Here is a 17,800-nt window from a genome sequence, read left to right as displayed (position 1 = left end):
TTTATCTACTTGTACTTGTTTTCATTTTTCTCATGCTTTGTTTAGTTAATTTGCTGAAAATGTAATAAAGACAAATTTGCCTTTAAATACACTGAACAAATTGAAGCCAAACTCCAGCTAACACTTTATAAGCAGTTAGAGCAAACATTTTTTTGCCTTTGGAGATAAATGTTTTACATAAATAAACGAAAGCTGATCATTGTAAACACAGCTGTCAGTGGTAAATGGTTTGTCTCAAACCAAACAGCTACGTCTGTAGAGTAAATAGCAAGGAAGGCGCCTCTAAGTGCAGTATGCCGCAGTTTATTGAGTAGTAAAGGATAAAAGCAGTTACGAGATAGCAGTCAGATAAAAGCTCATCAGGTATAATACCAAGGAGACACACTGAGCCGACCAGTTACATCTGTAGGACCGCTTGGTCTGTTTAAAAACAACAGATTTACTGGCTGTAGTAGATCACCAGGTGAAAATAAAGGAAAGAAACTAAAACTAAAAAACTAATGCAGCCATCACATCTGAAAATTGGTAAGCTGCAATATAATAAATATTAGCTTTAGGGTTTAAAACTGCTTTAGGTATTGCATTTATTATAAAGTCATTCACATCTGTCAAAAATGAGTGACAAATGAAAAGGAAAGATGGATTTGGTTCCAAAAGAGGGATAGGTTAGAAATTATGACTGTACTACTTTTGAGTTTTCTTTTGAGCTTTTCATTAAATGTCACCCAAAAAATCTGTTTCAATAAATGGCGTTGCATATTTGTGAATCCAAGCTGTGGGGTAGAAAAAAAAAGTAAAACCATTTGCCAAGCTTCTCAGAAGACAGACAGCTTGGCTATACAAAGGCACTGCAATGTAACAGGAGTGACTGTTGCCTTAGAGACAGAACATACAACACAAGACAGGAGGTGAGAACACACAGAGACAATAGACGAGGCAACAACTTCCACAGGCAGCAAGGGAGGGGGGTTCCAGAACAGTTCAGGCCTGCAGAGAATTGGGTCAGGTGCAGTGATTTACTGTTCTCCTTCCATCAGAAGCACACAGTAAATCAGACCACTTGTAGCTTAATTATAGAACCAGTCATGTAGAGCCGGCTTATTTGTGTATCAGCAGTGCTGCTTGCAGCCTTTTCCAGCTTTCTTCTGTGAGCACTGATTTCACAGACATTTAAAGGATAACTTTAGTTAAGAAAAAAAGTTGTTGAGAGCCTTGATTAAACTTCAGACTTTGATCACCTCTAGTCCCCTGCTGTTACTTTTTAATCATCAGCATCGATTGTAGATGCATCCACTTTGACTTCGCATGTGATTTGTCATTTAAACTAGCAGCAAGCATCAAACTTGCCAAACATCATACAGCCTTTCCTTCAATCTCAAAACAGAACACAGAACAGGTAAGAAGTTTTTTTTAAGGCTTAAATGTTACTAAAATTTGTATTTTGCCTGGTGCCCCTTTTTAGTTATATTGGATACTTTTATAACTACTACATTTTATCCTGTTTGTACTGTGATTGTTGAAATCTTTCTATCACTCTGGGTTTACTCTGTCTTAGGCCTTTTTCAGATGGGGCAGACCCATCAGTGAATCTGCTTGCTTAGAGGGGGGCAGGTCTACTGATACAGAGCGGACACAGACATAGCCAGCTGTTCTATGGGGCAGTCGGATGGAAACAGACCACCTGTCCCTTTGTCATCCAATCTGATCTGCCAGACGGATGGGGAACGGATCCCCAACCGTCTCTTTTTAGCATACAGGATCGGATGTCGGTGGGTGTCAGTGGACATGTGTCCGCTGACACCCTCCGCTCCATAGAAAGCTATGAATGTTCCGATCAGGTCCACCTGAAAAACTGACAGGGGGACCCAATTGGACCGTCAGTGTGAAAGGAACCTAATTGTTTTCTGACCCATTTACTGCAGCTTTGTTTCTACACTGTTATACTGTTTTGTAAATACATGATCGGCTATAACATTAGGACCATCCGCCTAATATAAAGTAGGTGCCATCATTTAAGCCCTGTCCCTTCAAGTCGTGGACTCCAGTAGACCTCTGAAGGTATGTTGTGGTATCTGGCTCCATTGGCTTGCTTTCTTCCCATAGTGCATCCTGGTGCCATCTCTTCCCCAGGTAAATGACGCGCACACACCTGGCTATCCAGAGGTTGATAAATAAAACATGATTCATCAGACCAGGCCACCATCTTCTATTTCTCCGTGGTCCATTTCTGATGCTCACATGCCCATTGTAGGTGCTTTTGGCTGTTGGCACATGTCAGCATTGGCACCCTGCTGCAGCTACGCAGCCCCATACTTAACAAACAACAATACATGTGTGTTCTGACACCTTTCTATCTAAACTAGCATTAACATTTTCAGCAATATGAGCTACAGTAGCTCTTCTATTGGATTGAGCTAAACGGGCTAGCCTTCGCTTTCTCTACATGCATCATTGAGCCTTGGCCACCCATGACCTTGTCACCAGTTCACTGGTTTTCCTTCCTTTTATCACTTTTGGTAAGTCCTGACCACTAGGAACATCCCACAAGAGATGCAGTTTTCGAGTTGCTCTGACCCGGTCGTCTAGCCATTACTATTTAGCACTTGTAAAAGTAACTCAACTCTTTATGCTTGCCCATTTGCAACAAGATACTGTTATTCACTTAACCATGCTGCCCGCAGGGGCGGACTGACCATTTGGAAACTTGGGCACTGCCCGAGGGCCTGGGGTCAGTAGGGGGCCCCATGAGATGCCCCTGGTACCTTTTTCATAGGCTTTTTTTAATTTGGCCAAGGACACAGGGGCCCCATGATCCCCTATTTCCCGGGGGCCTCATGAGTTGTCAGTCCGCCCCTGGCCGCCCGGCCAATGGCCGAATGGCGGCATGCAAAAGCCATTAGCGTTCTGGGTGGATGCCATATGGCATACTCCCGGGCATGCGCAGTTGGCACACCTGCAGAGCCGCGCAGCGGCGCAATCTGTCACTGGCCGTGTACCTCGGACACAGCCGATGACAGATCTGAGTACCAGCCCCATTGCCGATACCATGTGACCTGCTGTAACCAATCACAGCAGGTCACATGACAGTTGTATACAATGAATGGCTTCATTCATGCCACCCATTGTATACTAGTGTGTGTAGCTGTGATTGATCACAGCGATCACATGCACAAGCTGGGCTAATCATAGCCCAGCTGTGTCATGTGATTAGCTGTGGCCAAATCACAGCTAAGCACGAAAAAAAAAACCCTAAATGAATCGCTGTCATTCAGGTAAAGACTTGCGTATATCAAAGTTATTCTTTGCTATAAGCAAATTGTGTAAAAAAAAAAATACTGATCACTTTCCCAAAGTAGTACAATGTTACTATGGTAACATTGTACTACTTTGGTCATAGTGAAATATGAAAACAAATCGTAAAAAAAAAGAAAAAAACATTACTAAAAAATTTAAAATAATAAAAAAGTGAATTTTTTTTTAAAAAAACATTATATATTTTATACTATACTGTCACCAGTCAGTGTCCCTGATCACCGCCATGCCAGTTATATGATGACGCTGTACTGCACTGATGACAGTATGTAAAAAAAAATAGTGAAAATAATTTTTTTAATTTGTTCATTTTCCGAAAAATTATGACAAAAAAATACAACTTCAAAAAACTCGCCATGCCTCTTATGAACTACGTCGGACTGTCTACTTTGCAAAAAGGGGTCATTTGGGGGATATCTGTACTGTTCTGACATTCTTGGACCTCAAGAAATTAGATTGGCTGTCAGTACTTCAGGATTGATCAATATTCAGATCTATACCATAGTTTGTGAACTCTATAACTTTCCTACAAACTAAAAAATACATCCTAATTTGGGTTATTTTCACCAAAGACATGTAGCAGAATACATTTTGGCCAGATTTATGAAGAACAATTATTTATTTGCAAACGTTTATAACAGAAACAAAGAAAAACGTGTTTTTTTTTTCAAAATTTTCGACCTTTTTTTGTTAATTTAGCAAAAAAAAAAACCCCAGTGGTGATTAAATGCTACCAAAAGAAAGCTCTAGTTGTGTGAAGAAAATGATAAAATTTTAGTTTGGGTACAATGTTGTATGACCGCGCAATTGTCATTCAAAGTGTGAGAGGGCTGAAACCTGAAAAATTGCCTGGGAGGGAAGGGGGTAAAAGTGCCCGGTATTGAATTGGTTAACCTGTCAATGGTCGTAATGTTATGGCTGATCTATGTATATCTGTGGAGTGCAATAAAAGAATACTACAGTTACTATTGGTAAAAGCCAACATCTGGTTGTTTGCTGTAGATTGATCTTTGTACAATTTCACTGTTTTAAGCCATCTGATACATATGATCTTTCTCTACATAAAAGATAACTCCACTTTAGTGAAAAAATATAGCAAATAAAAAATAATAATTTAACAATTGCCACACAAGCCATATTGTAATTTAATGTTATTCAAAATGATCTTTCCTTTTCAATCAGCCACTGTAGTTTTCTGTAAGATTAAATGAAATATGCCAACTTGGGGGCAATCCATTGGTAATTTTCTGCTTGTGTGATTGGCTTACTGATTTTTCCAGCAGTTTGCACTGAAATACAAGAAACCCCCTGCAAAAAAAATTTTATTTTGGGTGGGATACGCTGCAAGGGTTAAAGTGGAACTCTCTCAATCAGCATTAAATATTTGTATACCTTACGCTGCTATCATTAGTAAATAAGACAGTATAATATATTTGCTTCCTCTGCCCATGCTGCCAGTCCAGTGCTGCCTTTTATCTAAGCTGCTTATGGCAGTGGCTGCATGCTCACCCCTTAACACATAATGCAGGGTTAATAGCCTTTTGTTGTAAGTAATGATGTTTAGGGCTTAGCCACATGCAGGGAGCCAAAGTGAATGCTGGAGCCTGCTGCAGTAAGGAATAGGGTAAGTAATATAAGTAAGGGCTCGTTCACACTTGACTGTATTACCAACGCTTGCCAAACGCCCCTATAGCGTTTGGCAAGCGTTGGTCCGGCATTTGCGGAGCGTTTTTAACGCTCGGTAAGTGCTCTGCAAATGCCGCATGCGCGGTTTAGCGGCGGTTGCTAGGCATTTGCCAAGCGTTAAAAACGCCCCACAAACGCCTATAATGAAGTTTGAATGGTGTTACCACTCCGCAAATGCCCTGCAACTGTGTCGCAACCGCACCGCAAACGCCGGCCGGGCATTTGCGGAGCGGCACCATAGACTAGAATAGGAGGCTTCAACGCCTCCTGACTCGATCAGAGGCGTCCATTTTGCCGCGATGCTAACGCTCCCGTTATAACAGCACCATGTGCTGCAAAGTGCAGAATTGTCCGAGGCGTTTGGGAAGCAGTAAAAACGTTTCCCAAACGCCTCTCTGCTGCCTGCACACAACGCTAGTGTGAACGTAGCCTAATAGAGCCTCTTCTCTACCCCCTAGAAGCACTGAGCAAACTGTTGGCATCATATAATTCCTGTATTACAATAATAGTAATAATAATATAATATTCTTAATGAGCATTTAACCATTGCAGCACAGGAGATCCCATAGCAAGGGTATTTTTGTGTTTCAGCCCAGAATTTAGTTTTAAAGCCGACCTCCAGCCACAAAAACTTTCATTTAAATATATTTCTAATATATTTCTAAATATCCACAGAGTATATAAATCGACTTTGTGTGCCCCGTATACTAAAAAAAAATCAACCTTTTGCATGCTTTTTAGCAGAACATACATGTGTATATATTTTTTATAAAGATCTGTTTCTATAAATTAGGAACGACAGAACAGCGACATTGAATTAAACTTGTTAAACTGACCAAAAAGTCATACACAAAGTTGGTGTGCTCTGGGTATTTCTTAAAGGCCAAGTTCAGCTTTGAAGGATAAGTTCACCTTTTGGACAAAAATAATAAGTGCATATTTTTTTGCAGGTAAAGTTATTTGTGTCCAAAGAAGCCTGGAAAGCATTGCACCAGCAATCAGTAGGTTGCTGATACCATGCAGTTCTTCTGCAGACCTGTCAGAATATCTGCTTGCCGTATGGGGTGTATGGCCAAGCAGATATTCTGATAGGAAGCTTGAAAGAACTACCACGGTGCTCCACAGCACCGTGATAGTTCATTCAAAACTGAAAGCTCACAGCCGCTAAGGCTGTCGGGACTTGCAGTTCATTCATTCAAGTCCGTGAATGAATGGCGCGGCCGTGTGGGCGGAGCCCCACATGGCTGCGCTGTTTTCACATCTGACAGATAGTACGGGAAAACTTCTCCCCGGAGGAGTGGTGGCAGGCGCGGCTGCAGCTATGAGAACATGTTACATGTTCCACCCTAAAAAAAAAAGGGTGGAACATATAACATGTTTCCAAAGGTGAACTTATCCTTTAAAAAATAAAAAAATAAAAAATAAATGCACATATTTTGTAGGAGAAAGTGTATTTTTCACAGGAGCCTGCAAAAACTGTATGAGCTTTCAGTTGGAGGAAGTATCAATGAACTATGAGTGTGGTGATTACAGTACTCATACCTCCCAATATTTGAACATGGCAAAGAGGGACATGTTCTGCAGTGAAGATTGTGTGTGGTCATATGGGCGTGGTTTAAAGGGCTGCAGTCATGCTGCTGCTTCTGTTGATTTCTGTCCGCTGCTTTCTTTCATGTCAAATACCTACTTCTTCCACTGTAAGCTGTGGCTCCTCTTGCCAGCGTAAAGGTTGCTATAGAACACAGGGGCTGGCATGAAGAAAAACAGGAGCAGGTGATGGACACACATGGACGTGTGGAATATCTGCAGATGTCTCCAAACAGCAAAGTGGTTTTAATATATAGGCCACCAGAAAGGTAATTATAAAACGTCTACTTTTACAGCTTTCTTTTTAAGTGGCTCTGTGGTGACATAGTCACTTTAATGCTTGGTTCACATCTGTGTGGGTGGTGCCCCTGTGGGATCCGCACAAATACCTGCAGCCGCACCACTCACACAGAGGAGTGCGGGACCTGCAGGAGGGTGCCATTAATTCTAATGGCACACGGCCCGCAATGGAAATCGCAACCGTACTGGGAACCAAGGTTCCCATGCGAGCTGTGATTTCCCAAGTAGTGCAGGGACTTCTTCCCTGAGTGTCCCAGGGCACAAGAGTCCATTCAAATGAAAGGGCTCTCGTATCCATACAAATCACGGCCGCACATATGTGAACCAGGGGTTATTCCACTCTGCACAAGTCTCTCTTCTCTATGCCCTCTTCTCCAAACATTTTGTCTCTCTATGTAGTAGTAGTTCCACACCTGAATGGAGCTATGCAGTGGTTTGATCATTCTTGACCTCATCTTGCTTGCATACTTCAACTCCTCAGTAGTGAGACTGGACAATCATGATTCTGTTCCTGCATTGACAAGACTTTTATTAGCCTTTAAAGGCAAGTGGCCAAAAAATACCAGCCTTCTGTGCCTGCTGTAGGGAAGCATGGATTCAAATCAAGTAGAATGAGCCTCAACTGTACCTATGAATAGAATGGTGCTACAATACATGTTCACATCTATCCAGAAGAAAACAACCTGAGCTATTAAGCCATGGTGGAATTTACAGCTAATATAGATGGAGCTCAATACATAAAAAGCATCTAGCTCTCCTTTGTACAAGGCCTAGTTAAACCTTGTCCTGCTGAGTGAAAAGAATATTAATGTCATCAGATCAAGGGTTAATCGCAGCTAGCAATGCTGCTTGCAAATCCTCTTGGATTAAACGGAACACAAAAGAAACAAATATTGTATAAATAAGAACATGAACAAATATGATCTAAATGAGATGCGTGCCAAGTTTATTTTTAGTGTATTTTGCTTAGTGTAGTTTCATTGATCATTAATCTCACTAAATTTCCTGGGTTCTGTGAATGCAGAGTTTCCCCTATTTTCCCCCAACGGAAAACTGCATGTATTCTAGATTATGTGCACACCATTGCATCTGAATTTTCCTGTGGTTTTAGTGTGTTTTAAGGCACATGATGCATAATTTTATTGCATTTTGCTAATTTTTTGGCCAGTAAAAATCAATATCTGCTGTGACATCATTATGCATCTAGTTTGTTGGATCTGATTTATGGTTTTCTGTGTAGTGTGCTATCAGAGCAATCTTGAGCCACATCTGCTATTCCAGCTTTTTTTTTGTAGGGATCTGCAAGGTTTTTTTTTCGGTATCTGGAATCCTCCTTCAGAATAAGTGTGGCCCCAGATATCTCGCTTTCCCCCTATGTGAAGAAGTAAGGGGTGCTTTGTTTCCCTCTATAAGTCTAGGTTCACACCTATGCGTTTTCCGTTGCGTTTTGCAGAAATGCACAGCAGTCCATTTAACATGATTTCCTATGGGACAGGTTCACATCTCTGCAATTTTACCTGGTGTGTTTTTTGGAAAGGGTCAGGGACTTTTTGAAACGCAAAACGTTGCATTTTTGGTTAAATAGAGTTCAATGGAGACGCTACAGAAATGCATATAGTGCATTTTTTATGCGTTTTTGACACATTTTTGATGTGTTTTAATCTACCCAGCAACAAGTTGGAAAAAAGAATGCAACATACATCAAAAATGCATGTTCAAAAATGCAAAATGCATCGCAAAAAGCACTCCAGAAACGGATCAAATGAAAACTGCATAGATATGAACCTAGCCTTACTTCTTCACCAAAAAAATGTATAAAGTATACAAACACATAGACACTATTGTATTTTATTTAAAAAAAATTTTTTTAAATATGTCCCTTGGTGTAAATCCATCATCAATCATATCATCTAGCGATGTAGATCCATCAATAGTCGCAATGAATGATAACCTGATGACTCAAACACAACAATCAGCATTAACGATAGTTTCCCGCTGCAAATGACAGCAACCTGACTGGCTACTGAATGTCAACAAATCGGCCAGTGAATGATGGCTGATATAATTGACCCAATATGGTCAGTGGTGTATTTAAGTTTTGTGCTGCCCTAGGCAACACAAAAATTGCCCCCCACCCCCACAAAAAGAGCATGACATTGACCAAGAACACCCCTGCCCTCCACCCGAGCCTTCCACTACCACTGCCCCCCATACACCAGCCACCGTCCCCCATGGTGAGAGAGAGAAAGACACTCACCTTCACAGCTCCGGACATCCCCAGGACCGAGAGTTGGGCTGTGCATACACAGTCATGAAACCTACAACATCTCACGGAACCCACCAGGTCCCCATGCCACGTGTGTCCCTTCTTCCATCCCTTCTTCCAAGGGAAAATGCTGCCCCCCCTGAAAAATGCTGCCCTAGGCACATGCCTTGTTTGCCTTGTGGTAAATACACCCCTGAATATGGTCCTGACCATATGCAGAACAGCATTTGCCAGGATCCCCATGGCCACTTTTACAAATACAGTAAAGTTTGAAAAAAAAATAATATTAAGTTAAATAGATAATGTACTTAAAACACACATATGACATAAACTTAAACAAAATCTGGCACATCTATGTGCATCTTAGTGACTGCTGTGTAATTCTGTTTGAGATATACTGTAGTTAAAAAATGTATAAAAACACTGCAGTGCAATAGCTAAAAATCTGCCATAATGTGTGCCCTAAGTCACCATATTGGTTTTGAGGACCAACATAAACTGTACTGTGGCAATGGTCCATTTCAGATTATTGTATTATTGGAGTTTCAGAGCATTACAAAGTCGCACTGCCAGAAGTCCATATTAGGCTTTTGGCAGAGCTGATGTGTAGAGGCCCTTGAAGAAATGTGTGGTATGGCTTATGATCACTAATAAAGTCATAAGATTCAGAAGGTCTTTTTAATGTCAAAGATTGCAGAGTCAGGTAATTCTAGTGCCTTCCGCTGAAAGATCCCCTTTCTTGAGAGCTTTTAAAATGTCCTTTCAGGCATCTGATTTATGGATTTAATAGTGTCACTTAGTTCAAAAAAGTAATGTCCCACTGGAGACCAGTATTTTCAGTCTTGAAGATATGTCACGCTGTGTCTATATATAAATTCATTCTGTTCTGTGACTCTTGGTCTGTGTCACTAATATAAAATGAACTTGTGTATCTACTCTATCTAACACTTGGATTAGCAAATCAACTAGTGGTACACTTAAAGGATTTTTCCTCTTCACCTAATGTAACATGGAAAACATAACACAGAACATACCAAGAAGAAAATGGGGGACGTGAATTCCCTGATTAATATTACAGTGTATGTGTGTGTATTGGCTTTTCCTTTTTATTATATAAAGTTATTAAAAGTATCTCTCCATCTCACTCTGGTGTGATTTTATTGATGGTTTTCTATAACTGAAAACAATTCATATGTTAATTGTTTGTAGGCTTTGTAATTCATCTTTTTTTTTCTTAATAGCTATTCAAAACTGTTTTGCTTTTTTATTTTTGGGGGTTTTTTTCTTTTTTTTAAATTAATTTGTTCAAAAACCTAAAACCCTGCCTGATATAAACTACACGTTACACTCCTGAATATCTTGTTGAAAGCCTAGCCAGCACACCCTGGTATTATTGTGCAATATAACCGTACTTACAGGGACATTTTAGCATGGCTCTCACAGATATGCAGCATTTGATTGTTCTGCAGGTTGACAGCTTTGTATGTTCTTTTCTCCCTATAAGGGAAAAACATAGTTTTATCCAATAGAAATGCAAAATGGAGCTGCGCAACTCCAGGGTGTAAGTACCAATATTAGGAAACGCTTTGCAGATTCTTTTCTATACTGTAACTTGTACTCCCACTATCAGGATGACGACAGATGGCTGATGTTTATGGTTTTTTATTTGTAAAGAAGTGGTGGGTACCTACAGAAAGGGAAAGAAGAGGAGATGCAGGGTCCATGCAATAGTATGTAGTAAACAATGGCCATTCCAATGACTCCTTGCACCTTTTCTTTATTCCCCTTCACAGGCATGGAGCTCAGAGCCAAGGTAGACACTGTAGAGGCCTCATTTTACCAGGGCAGCTTGAAAACGAGTTTCTACCCAGCAATACTGCAGGGTCACATTCACCTATTTGCAATAGATTCTTGAACTATTAGAGCTATGTGCTTTTTGATGCAACTGCAGTAATCCTTTAAGCACTATCTGACAGAAATCTGTGTGACACACAGACTCCATCAATCACTTTCTCAGCATTTTTATCACCAGGGAAATGGAAATTCTCAGCAAGAATATTAATGGGGAACAATGGGAGACTGCCATTTAAAGTATAACTCCATTTTTGTTGAGGAAATTTAAAAAAATGTTAAGTGAGCAAGACGTTTCCAGGGAAGTTTAGAGGTAGAGATGGCAAAACAATTGTCAGAAGGGAGTTCTATACAAATTATAGAAGGCCCCACTGTTGCTATGTCTACAAGCTATAACATATATTTTTTTTTCACTTGTAGAAAACCATCCATAAAATCACTCCAGACTGAGATGAAGAGATCATTTTAATAACCTTAAATTACAAAATAGCTTGTATTGAAGTTAAATATGTCATGGTGCTGTTTCTTTTCTTTTTTTTTAAGCCAAAGTGTAATTACTAGAGATGAGCGAATTATTCAAAAATTCGGTTCGGCTGATTCGCCGAATTTGCCGCATAAATTCGATTCGAGCCGAATATATTCGCTGCGAATTTAACTTATAAAAAGGGTGTTTCTAGGCTTCAGAGAGCCTTTATATTAGTGCAGAACACTGTACCTTTAATTTAAATGCCCTTGGAGTCTGCTGGGGAAGAGAAATAATACTGTCAGTCAGTATGACATGCAGATGAGTGCCGTCGATCTTAGAATCACCGCACACTTCACTCATTTGGGCAGTCACGGGGCCAAAACCAGAGTGTGGAGCCACAGTGTGGCGGTGGAGGCAGCAGCAATGGGAGGCCATACAGCACCCTATGACAAAATGGAACCCACCAGCAGTGTGAGGAGACCTGAAAGTGGCACATGGCAGAGTGTGGCGATGGAGACAGCAGCAATGGGAGGCCGTACAGGGACCCATGACACACTCTGGACCTGGCAGCAGCATGAGGAGGCGGTACAGGGGCCCATGACAGATTACGGGCCTGGCAGCAGCATGAGGAGTCGGTACGGGGGCCCATGGCAGATTACGGGCCTGGCAGCAGCATGAGGAGGCGGTACAGGGGCCCATGGCAGAGTGGCGGAGCGTAAGCAGCTAAAATTGAAGGCCATACAGAGGCCTATGTTAAAAAGTCCCCCCAGCAGCAGCGTGGGGAGACGACTATCAAGAGTCCAATGGCAGAGTGGCGGAGCAGAAGCAGCTTCAATTGAAGGCCATACACAGGCCTAGGTTTAAAAGTCCCTCACAGTTAATTCCAATAACGAACTCTACTCCTCCGTGCAATCTACTTACGAGACCCTGGGCAGGTCTGGGTCCAATTTGTGGTAGAGACTGGTTTTGTTCAGCCATGCTTGAGCGAGTAATAACAGGTCTGTGCTGCCCTTTGGTGTCTGGCTTAATGCGCACAACACTGAACGTCCCAGCGTTTGTCAACGATTTGCCGTTAAGTGATGCAAACCCGCTGAACCACGTTCATGAGGAGCCGGTACAGGGGGCCATGAATCAGTATGGACCTGGCAGCAGCATGAGCAGACAACAGAGGCACATGGCGCAGGGTGGCGGTGTAGGCAGCATTATTCTGAAGCCATACACAGGCCTAGGTTAAAAAGCGGAAGCCGTCAGCAGCGTGAGCAGACGACAGAGACACATGGCGCAGGGTGGCGGTGGATGCAGCAGTATTCGGAAGCCAAACACAGGCCTCGGTTAAAAAGCGGAAGCCGTCAGCAGCGTGAGCAGACGACAGAGGCACATGGCGCAGGGTGGCGGTGGAGGCAGCAGCAATGGAAGGCCATACAGCACTCTATCACAAAATGGAACCCACCAACAGTGTAAGGAGACCTGAAAGTGGCACATGGCAGAGTCTGGTGATGAAGTCAGCAGCAATGGGAGGCCGTACAGGGACCCATGACACACTCTGGACCTGGCAGCAGCAAGAGGAGGCGGTACAGGGGCCCATGGCAGAGTGGCGAAGCGTAAGCAGCTTAAATTGAAGGCCATACAGAGGCCTATGTTAAAAAGTCCCCCCAGCAGCAGTGTGGGGAGACGACTATCAAGAGTCCAATGGCAGAGTGACGGAGCAGAAGCAGCTTCAATTGAAGGCCATACACAGGCCTAGGTTAAAAAGTCCCCCCAGCAGCAGCGTGGGGAGACGACTATCAAGAGTCCAATGGCAGAGTGGCGGAGCGGAAGCAGCTTCAATTGAAGGCCATACACAGGCCTAGGTTAAAAAGTGCCCCCAGCAGCAGTGTGGGGAGACGACTATCAAGAGTCCAATGGCTGAGTGGCGATCCGGGAAGTCAGCGTTGTGATTGCAGATGCAATGCAGAGATTCTATGAGGTGATGCCGTGGGTGCGAAGAAGATCATATACCGTCGTACTTCTATCCATAAGACGGAACAACCTGCGAACCGGGAGCTTTATTGCCCTGACCCGCTGAGCAGCTTCTGGGATACCCAAGAGGCCCATGGCAGAGAGGCGGAGCGTAAGCAGCTTCAATTAAAGGCCATACAGAGGCCTATGTTAAAAAGTCCCCCCAGCAGCAGCGTGGGGAGACGACTATCAAGAGTCCAATGGCAGAGTGGCGGAGCGGAAGCAGCTTCAATTGAAGGCCATACACAGGCCTAGGTTAAAAAGTTCCCCCAGCAGCAGTGTGGGGAGACGACTATCAAGAGTCCAATGGCTGAGTGGCGATCCGGGAAGTCAGCGTTGTGATTGCAGATACAATGCAGAAATTTTATGAGGTAATGCCGTGGGTGCGAAGAAGATCATATACCGTCGTACTTCCATCCATAAGACGGAACAACCTGCGAACCGGGAGCTTTATTGCCCTGACCCGCTGAGCAGCTTCTGCGATACCCAAGAGTTTGGCTTCTGTGGGGAATATGGTTGAAAACTGAAACTTAAAGGCATGTTGACGGAAGGGCACCAGTGTCAGTGCTCCGGAGGGAATATAGCTTCAAAGCTGACACTTAAAGCTATATCGATGGTCAGAGACCACAGGAAGTGGAGCTTGCGTCTTAAATCGACTGAATGTGGCAGACGTGAAACGTCTACGGGCCGTATATGAAACGGGTTGTTCCTCTTTCTGGAATAAGTGTTGGAAATGGCCACTCTTTTTGGTGTGGCGTTTTGTCTATTTAATTCCGATAACGGACTCTACTCCTCCGTGCAATCTAGTTACGAGACCCTGGGCAGGTCTGGGTCCAATTTGTGGTAGAGACTGGTTTTGTTCAGCCATGCTTGAGCGAGTAATAACAGGTCTGTGCTGCCCTTTGGTGTCTGGCTTAATGCGCACAACACTGAACGTCCCAGCATTTGTCAACGATTTGCCGTTAAGTGATGCAAACCCGCTGAACCACGTTCATGAGGAGCCGGTACAGGGGGCCATGAATCAGTATGGACCTGGCAGCAGTGTGAGGAGACCCGAAAGTGGCACATGGAGCAGGGTGGCGGTGGAGGCAGCAGTATTCGGAAGACATACACAGGACTAGTTTAAAAAGCGGAAGCCGTCAGCAGCGTGAGCAGGCGACAGAGGCACATGGCGCAGGGTGGCGGTGGAGGCAGCAGTATTCGGAAGCCATACACAGGCCTAGGTTTAAAACTGGAACCCAGCAGCGTGAGCAGACGACAAAGACGCACATGGCAGAGGATGGATCTGGCAGCAGTATGAGAAGGCGGTACAGGGGCCCGTGGCACAGTGTGGTGATGGGGGCTACAGCAACTGGATGCCAGAAAGTGGCCGATAGGGCTATATACTGCATGGAATTATAAAGTTGTAAAGACAGCGGCCTATAAGGCTATACACACTATAACAATCATGACTTGATTGACCATTGGCCTATAAGGCTATACACAGCATGAATATCATGACTTATTCTGAGAGTGGTTTGGAAGGCTATATACAAAAAGTAATTCATGAGCTGTCCGGACAGCGGACAATAAGTACATATATACAAATCAATTCATCAGCTGTCCAGCCAGCGGCCTCAAAGGCGACACATATAGAAAGCAATTTATGAGCTGTTCAGACAGCGGCCTCTAAGGCGACAGATATACAAAGCAATTCCCGAGGTGTTCAGGGAGTGGCCTGAACGGCTAGGTTATTACTAAATATATTTTTGTGACCAAACATCGGCCTATAAATAGATGTCTACACAGTGACAAAAAATTATGTCGCCAGACAGCGGCCCCTAAGGCGAAAGATATACAAAGCAATTCCCGCGAGCGCACAGGGCCCACAGTGTCTGAGGATGGACGTTGGCGCAGAAAGGCAGAGACCAACTGACTACATAGGTGGTTTTTATAGTACTTTATTTTGGCCTCCCTCTCAGCAGGTGTGAAAAAGGCCACCATTTTTGAACGGTAGCGAGGGTCCAACAAGGTGGACAGCCAAAAGTCATCCCTCTGTCTGATGGTTATTATTCGGCTGTCGCTACGCAAGCAACCGAGCATGCTATGGGCCATTTGTGCCAAGGAATGCGAGGGACTCCCTGCCTCCATCTCCACAGCATACTGCCACGGTGCGTCTGGGTCCTCTGTCTCCTCCTCCTCCTCTACCAGATGCTCCTGCTCCTCCACTCCTGTCCGCTGAGTGGAAAAACCACCCATTTCACTCAATAATTCCTGAGCACCAATGTCCTCCTCTACCTCCTCCTCTTCTTCCTGTCCTGCCCCCACAGGGGTCATGTGGCGTTGAGATCTGTGCGCCACGTCTACCGCACCCTGACCAGCCATTGTTAACAGCATTTGTTCCAGGACGTGCAACAGAGGAATGACGTCGTTCATCCCATAGTCCTGCCGACTCACGAATAGCGTGGCCTCCTCAAAGGGCCTGAGCAAGCGGCAGGTGTCACGCATGAGCTGCCAATGGCTGACATCTAAGTTACACAGGGGAGTACCTTTATCCGCTTGTAACATCAGGAAATCGGTGATGGCCTTTCGCTGTTCGTAAAGGCGGTCTAACATATGTAGGGTTGAATTCCACCTTGTTGCAACGTCGCAGATCAGGCGATGCTGTGGAATTCCGTTCTGCCGCTGCAACTCAAGGAGGGTGTGCTTTGCGGTGTAGGAATGGCTGAAATGCATGCAAAGTTTACGTGACATTTTAAGGATGTCTTGCAGTGGGATGGTGGATTTTAGGAACCGCTTGATAACCAGATTGAACACGTGAGCCATGCATGGCGCATGGCACAACCTTCCTTGACGCAGAGCAGACACCATGTTCTTTCCGTTGTCGGTCAACATGGTTCCGATTTTCAGTTTGCGCGGAGACAGCCATCTGTCGATTTCTCTGTTCATTACACTCAGAAGTTCCTCCCCTGTGTGACTACGTTTGCCAAGGCATACCAGGTGCAGCACAGCGTGACACCGTTGCGCCCTGCACATGTGATATGCCGGTTGGGTAATGGGACTTGGCACGGGGGTGGCGGCTGAGGACACGGCGGAAGAAGAGGTGGTAGAGGCGGACATCTTTGCTGGACCAAGGACGTGCAAACGTGGAGGCAAAAGCGGCGTGACCTGTCCAAGTTGCTGGTGCGGCTGTGCCGGCACCACGTTCACCCAGTGGGCCGTAAAAAACATGTACTGTCCCTGACCGTAGTTACAGCTCCACACGTCGGCGCTGCCTTGCACTTTGGCAGAGACCGACATGCTCAAAGACTGGCCCACCATCTCTTCTACATGTGAATGCAGGGCTGGCACTGCCTTTTTGGCGAAGAAATGCCGGCTTGGCACTCTCCACCGCGGCTCGGCACAAGCCATCATTTCTCGGAAAGGTGCTGAGTCCACCACTTGGAAAGGGAGGGACTGCAGCACCAGCAACTTGGACAGGAGGATGTTCAGCTTCTGCACCGTCGGGTGCGTGCTCGCAAACTGTTGTCTCTTGGAAACGGATTCCAAGAAAGACTGCTGACGAAATCCGTGAAGAGGAGTAGCAGGAGAAGGAGCATCTGAACGAGCGGAAGATGCCAACGAGCGACAACTCCCCTCAGCAGAGGTGTGGGAGCCTTGACTGGCTGATAGAGGGCGATTGACGTCGGGTGACGGAGCAAGTAACGGAGCGGGTGATGGAGCGGGGGCTGGGGCAGGCAGAACCGCCGTATCTTTATCACGGTTTTCCCAGGCCACCGAATGGCGACGCTGCATATGCTGACGCAACGCTGTAGTCCCAACATTGGCCCCCTGGCCACGCTTGACTTTCTGGCCACATAGTCGACATACGGCTACGTTTACTTCCTCGGGCGGCTTGACGAAAAATTGCCACACCGCCGAGTAGGAAACTTTGCCCCCGCTACTCCTCACTGACTGACTGCTACTTCCTCCGTGCACACCGGCACCACTATTGGCCGTGGTGGTAGGCTGCAGTGGAGCTGGTGCACTACGCCATGGCCGTTTGGCTCCACTGACACTGCTGCGACCCTGCTGCCTCCTGGGCAACCCACCGACTGTTTTGCTCGCTGGCAAGCTGGCACCCTCTTCTCCTGATGATGCGGAAGCAATAGCCTGATGACGACGAGGCTGCCAAGTGCGATCAGCCTCATCATCATCAATTAGGGTCTCCGCCTCACTACTAGCTCCCTCGGCTGCGTGTGGGTCAGGAGACAGACGTGTCTCTAGACCGGCTACCGAGCCACTCTCCTCGCCAGTACTTCTTCGCCTGGCTGCTGAAGAGGCGGATGTCTCCCCCCGTTCCTGACCGCCCTCTG

At 44.9% G+C, this 17,800-nt stretch overlaps 1 protein-coding gene across 1 annotated transcript in view; it reads left to right on the top strand.

Moving 5' to 3' along the window:
- Positions 1-985: 985 nt before the first annotated feature.
- The window catches only part of ERICH6B (glutamate rich 6B), a 258,727-nt gene continuing 241,912 nt past the window's right edge, over positions 986-17,800 (top strand). Inside the window, exon 1 of the mRNA XM_089678802.1 lies at positions 986-1,396. The gene's annotated coding sequence lies outside the window, so the exon portion shown is untranslated. The remainder of the gene's footprint in view (positions 1,397-17,800) is intronic.

Source organism: Staurois parvus, unplaced genomic scaffold (genome assembly GCF_062004578.1).
Source record: "Staurois parvus isolate SC_StPar_1 unplaced genomic scaffold, SC_StPar_1.0 ptg000017l, whole genome shotgun sequence".
In the NCBI taxonomy this organism is placed as follows: Eukaryota; Metazoa; Chordata; class Amphibia; order Anura; family Ranidae; genus Staurois; species Staurois parvus.
The sequence above is the reverse complement of the archived record's forward strand: the minus strand, read 5'-3'. Positions and strand labels throughout refer to the sequence as shown.